At 41.3% G+C, this 6170-nt stretch overlaps 1 long non-coding RNA gene across 1 annotated transcript; it reads left to right on the forward strand.

Annotated features, from left to right (window-relative positions):
- The first annotated feature begins 6 nt into the window (after nt 1-6).
- Nucleotides 7-5904, forward strand: LOC116217133. The gene is made up of 2 exons (XR_004161187.1): nt 7-644; nt 3587-5904. It is a non-coding gene; the product is annotated as an uncharacterized LOC116217133 (long non-coding RNA).
- Nucleotides 5905-6170: the final 266 nt, after the last annotated feature.

A 6170-nucleotide genomic window follows, 5' to 3' on the forward strand; every position in this document is an offset into this window, starting at 1 on the left:
TTCCCCCCCAATTGCAAGTGCCTTGTGCAATGATGTTGTGAATATGTGCATTGCCAAAACACAATTACTGGGAGGAGAGACAAACTGTTGGGAATGTCATGTTATGCCAAATTGAGAATTATTAACTCTTTCTTTCTCTGCGCAGTCTTTTCAGCTATAACTCCATATATTGCATCTGGCTTATATTTTGACTCTGCTGGAACTAATGTGTCCTTGGAGTTGCATTTTTAGAGTAATTTCAGATTTGTATGTGTTGTCGTTGTTTTTGTGTTGTTTTTTTTCCTCCACCAGGCTGCTTTAAACTGTTGGGATTAACGTCAGAGAAGGCAAGAGATACAGCCTCCTTTGTCAGCAACTGTGTTGGTTAAAAAGGAGGCTTCGTGCACACTTGCTCTCTCTTTTGCAGGTTATTGCTCCCACTAAGCAAGGAAGTTGAACTGTTTTCCTGAGCACACCCAGAATTAATTCAGCCCAAGCTGATCAGGTTATCACATGCTGGTTACTGCTGGCCTGGGTCATTCTGATGGAAGAGCAGGAAGCACACAGACCAGCTGCACCAATGCTTTGGGGTGTCACCAACAGGGGAGTTGTGGAGCTGGTGATGGTGGTTTGGTGTTTTCAGCAGGTGCAGCTGCGTCTCTAAGGTAAAAATTTGACCTGTTGGAAAGCTGTGAAGCTATGTTATGAGTAATATTTGTGTTTCAGAGACATACTGCATAATGTAAAGTAAACTTTTGCTCTATGACTTGTACTGTTCAATGTGAGTGAAGAGAGGTGGTGTGTGTGTAGCTGACGGGATGGTGATTTTAGGAAATCCTCTGTGGTAAAGGTGCTTGAATGGTGTGGATGCTTCCATATCTAGCAAACACAGTTGTGTGAGCACACTCATCAGAGAGGTGGCCTTAACCACTACATGCCTTGGAAGAAGACTTCTGACATGTGGTGTCCTGACTAGCTTTTAGAGAAAAGGAAAGAGCTCTTGCCTCTGCAGGAGGGCCTGTCTGTCTACCCACTGCTGCTGGTCTGCCTGATTCCTGCAGTATGGGCAGGAATCCAGTGAGACATGCAAGCTCTCAATGTTCCCTGTGCCAATATGGGTGATCTTTGGTACTGGAGGCATTCTGGGTAAAATCAGTACACATTTCTTCAAACTCGGCCCTTTTTGCATGAAGACTGTGGATTGTAGGTGCTGTCCCATTAACAGGATTTGGGCAGACAAAGAACAAGAGGCTTTCTGAGCAGTTTGAAACCTGAGAGCAGCAACTCTGCTCGTGTCTCCTCTTGGGGCACTGCTAGATGAAAAGAATTCAGTTCAGTCACAGAAAGGACTGAGCTTCCACCTCAGCTGGTGCTGCATTCGATACCTTTTAATTGGTTCTGAGCAAAAGGATGAGGAAGTATGCACTGGCCTCTCTCGTGTGCCATGTATAAGGGAGGGAAATCATGTATGATATCTGGAGAAGAACATGGTGCACATCAGGATAGCACCATGGCACTGCTTTACAGGAGGGAACAGCTTCCCCTGGCTGGTGTATCCTCAGCAGCAATGCTGTACCACAGTACCTTCAGACCAAAGCTGTTCCCCAGCCTCATATTGGCCTCAAAAGTAGCAGCACGAGGAGATGAGATTTGGGCGTTCTTAGGACTAATCCCAGACTGGGGACTGTGCATAAACTTAGAGTGGCTAGTATTTAAAAATTACGTGATGAAAAGAAATAGTAGATGTGATATGACTGTGTGAGATCTATTGCTTTCCTGCCAAGTTTTCAGTTGATTTGGCTTTGCACTGCTGTACATTGAGCAAAAAATTCGAGCTCATCTACCAAACTGTTTTTTAATCATGTTAGCCTCTCCTTGCAGTACAGTGCTCAGTGCATGCGTAGCTCAAGGAGGCGAACCACATAATTTCCAAAATCCTCAGTTTGCCACTGATGCAGCCTGTAGGATGAAGGTGAGGGCAGCTCCAGGCACGGGACTGAGCGCTGTGACGGCAGCCTGAGGTCAGACCCCTGCTGAGCTGTCTGTGTTCAGAAGTGAAGCACCATGTCTCCCAAGGACTGCTGACACATCTGTGGCTGCTGAGGGCTGGGCCTACAGACCTCTTTCAGACAGCCTGGAATCCTCACATCTTAATGTGGGCCATTGTCATACCCATGTTAAAATATTTAATGAAATACTTGTGAGCTTCTAACCACCCTTTTCATCTACTCAAGTGTTAATATCATATAGTTTCACATAATTAAACCAGTACTGTAAAATAGCATCCGTCTTATGTAGAGCACTGTCACGGCTACATTATGCCAATGAGTAAAATTTTATGTCCGAGCACTTAAAATGATCAAGTACTATAGTTAAGACTGTCATATTGTTTATGTAGCACTAAAAAGAAAACAAAATACAATTTCACAGCAGACATATATACTTTTTTTTTTTTTTCCCTAATAAATACTCCAAATAATAGGGTGGATTCAGCTAGACTTTCTGGCTCTTTAGTGGTTGCTACATTCTGTATGAATATATCAGGATCCTGGGCATTTAATAATTTTATTACAAACACATGATTTCTCTGTATGTTTGCCACAGATGTTAGACAAAACACAGTTTAACTTCTTGAATAGCATTGTACTCTCACTTTCAAACTCCTTTAACTTCAGTTCAGTCTTGGTTGAATAAAACACGTTCCTGAAAACAATCTGTATATCTGTAATATGGCAGTTGATTTTATAGGACTGTTTTCATATTCGAGACATAGCAAAACATTTTCAAGGCGATATGTGTTGACGTTGTATGGGGATAAAGATCAGTTGCTGACAAAGTCTAAGGTGCAAGTTTTTAATACGATTATTGAATAATTAGGAATTATCAGAAAAGGAATGGTAGATTTTCGAGCACTTCAGGATTTTGAAGGCATGTGAAATGGTTTCATAGATGTGCATGCTTGATCAAATGGCCGAGTGGGGTGGAAGAATTCCTTGCAGGCTTCTGTGGTTTTTGTTACACCTGGGTTCAGACTGAGTCGCCTTAGTCGTGCTTTTGGCTTTGAAGAGAAGGAGGTACCTCGGTGTAACAGAGCTGGGGCATGGCAGCTCCCACTGAACTGCTAGGCACGTTTTCATAAATCCTTTCTTTAAAAACAACAACAAAAACATTTGGGACAAATGGAACAAAACCAACTAATTTGGCAAGTCTTCTCTCTTCTGCAATCAAGCCTTTTTCAGAAATGCTATTTAATATCACCTGCGCTTGGTTCCAAGGAGTGTGATGTTTCATTGGCTTTAGGTGGGTTTATTTCCTCCATCCATCCACCCCAGTGCCAATGAATCAAACAGCACATGAATTTTTTTCAGAGCAACTGTCTTTTGTATGCTGCTAAGTGTAATGTCGCCTCGTTGCTAGAAATAATTATTAGGTTTAAAATAATCTGACAGCGTCCTGCTGTGTATAAATTAGGTTTGTTCTCTGCTAAGATTAGTTAGCTGGCACCCGTTCACCAACACATCACAAAAACGCAATCGCAAGTTGATCGCATCCGGTTATCTGCCTTTTTTCTTCTTAATGGGCTTTTTGTTGCTGTGCTGTCATCCAGGTTGAAATAAATGCATGCAACTCGTGCGATTCAAAGTTCTGTGCAGCCTGGGGAGATGGTACTGGCTCTTCAGCAGCAGGCTCAGGGGCACAGGCACTGCAGACGGGAAGCAGTTGTTTGCGCTTCAACTTCTGAATCTTGTGCAACTGTGGTTTTGGCCAACTTGGGTATCTTCTGCTCTCAGGCAAGCAATATGTTATCAGTGAGGTCCCAAATGCCAGGTATGATTAGCTCATGTTTAGAGTGGTGTTGTTATGTTTTGACGTGTATGTGCAAGCCTGCTTTCATGCAGAAGAACATATTTGACGTGGGAAGAATGCTGTGTGATTCAGAAAAAGTTAGAAACATTATTTAAAGCTGTGCACTAGTGTTTTAGATTTCATAAAAGGCCACAAAGTTTTTATTTCTACGTTTATGATTGATTAGGGTTAGAGTTTTAAAAGCTTAACGCTGGCTACAAGTGCTTTGTAGTCAGTCACTGAGAATTATAGGCTTGGCATAATTCACATTTCTATTCTTCAGTATATCCATTATTGTTAGATGCTGAGTAGTCATTGCACACAGATGACTGATTTTTTAAAAATTTTATTTTACAGTTTTACACATGTGGAAAAATACTTTGTTAAAGCAGCTCCTGGGTGAACGGGGTAATTAAAGAACTGCGCCGCTTTTATTGGAGTTGACACATGCTGCACGTTCTTTAAAACCCAGTATGTGAGCAGAATGCTTCCAGGATTTATTGCCAGTCAGACAAGTAGAGATACTTTTAATAGGAGTAAAGATAACTTCAATTTTTACACTGTTAAATAAAACTGTCTTAAGGAAGAGAACTATGACTGTGATACATTGCTCATGCCCTTGTTTTTTTTCTGTATATATGCATTTTGTAGACACACCTGCACACAAATGCTGGAGACGTGAGCACTTTTATTTGACAGTAATTGCATGTTCTGTTTTTACTTATCTGGAGAAAAAATAGTGTTGTAATGCCGACTGAGGATCTTAGTTTGCTTGGTGCCAGAGGAATCCTGCAGTTGGTTTCTTTATTTAAACTGAAATGCAATCCTCCTTAGTTTGACTTGCAGCTCTTAGTGTCTGAGAGCTTGGTGTAGCAAGCAGGGAATCTCACGTAATGTAAATTGGAGACTTGGTTTTGTTTTGAATGATATGATGAGCGCAATGTTCTGCTTGCATAATGCCTTACAAGTTGTGAAAAAAAGTAGACTCATAACTGCAGCACAGAGCGACTAAGTGCACTGTACATGAAATCCCTCAAAATGGCTATTGAACAGATACAGTTACTGACAGCGTCATTTCTAGTGATGCGATCCATTTCCTTTCCTCTGCTTTCTTTTTCCAGCATATTGGAACAATTTGAAGTCCATTTGAGAACACTCAGTCTGCCTTTCCTGTTAACAGCTCATGTCCTAAAAGTATCTTTAGCATTCCTTTTTTAAAACTACAAATATGTGTTTAATGAAGAGTTCACAAACACATAGCCCTCAAGATCAAGCCATTTCTTAGCTCACTTTGCATGCCTTTTGTTCACACAGCTCGCGGTGTGGAGCACCCTGCCAAGCATTCTCTGCTCCTCTGAGCTGCAGTGAGAAGTGGATGACCAGTGCTGCACACAGCTAAGCACCCAGCCTTATCAGCAAGCGTGCTTTAGGTAGGTACGGGTGCAAAGTGCTTTCCTGAAGGAGCAAGCAGGTGTGGAAAATATCAGAAGGCCAGGTTCTTCTGCTGTGACTCCTAAAAGCAAGCCCAGCACGGGGCTAACACTGTCAGCAGCAGCCACACCTCTGCCAGCCCCAGACTGTGCCAGGTGGGTGGAAGCTGTGTGCCTGGGATCAGTGGAAAGGGACACAGCAGGGGAGGCAAACGTGCTGTTTCTTGTTTTCTGAATGCTTCCAGGTTAAAGCACAGCCGTCTACATCTCCACGCTGAGGGCGAGGAAGTCACAGAGTCGCAGTGTTGAGCAGCACAGTGGCTGGAGGTGATTTTTTATTTTTTTTTCTTCTCCCAAAGTCTTCTTTTAAAATAGTTACAATTACATCACAGACAACTTTTGCGTGGAAAGCCCAGTATGGCAATGTTATTTAATAAGAAATGCTTTCGCAACATTAAATTCTTAGTAGCATCATGTATCATCTGTATTTTGTGTTGTTCTTACAGCTATTTGGCTTAAGACCATCATGCTTTCGCTTTGGTATTTTGGGACATTTAAACTGTTAAACTCCAAGCACTTTTCAGGCATTACGTTTGACTTACTATTACTGCGTACTATAAAATATAATAAAACACAATATTAAAGTCTATGCTGAAAGAATATTATTTGGTGGCTACAAATAAAAAAATGTGGACAAGTTTTTAAAATCTGTTTGGGTTCCTTTTTTTTTTTTGCTAATTCTTTAAAGGAGGTGTTGTAATTATTAGCATTATTTTTAATACAGAAAAAAAGTGCTCCTTATTGGGATGTGTAAGATGCAGCAGTATACTGTTGTCTTATATTTCTAGGGCTGTATTATATAAACTGAAAATATAAACTTGTTAATTTTAGTATCCTGTTAGCATATGCAGTAGG

The sequence above is a fragment of the Meleagris gallopavo genome, chromosome 13, assembly GCF_000146605.3.
Source record: "Meleagris gallopavo isolate NT-WF06-2002-E0010 breed Aviagen turkey brand Nicholas breeding stock chromosome 13, Turkey_5.1, whole genome shotgun sequence".
In the NCBI taxonomy this organism is placed as follows: Eukaryota; Metazoa; Chordata; class Aves; order Galliformes; family Phasianidae; genus Meleagris; species Meleagris gallopavo.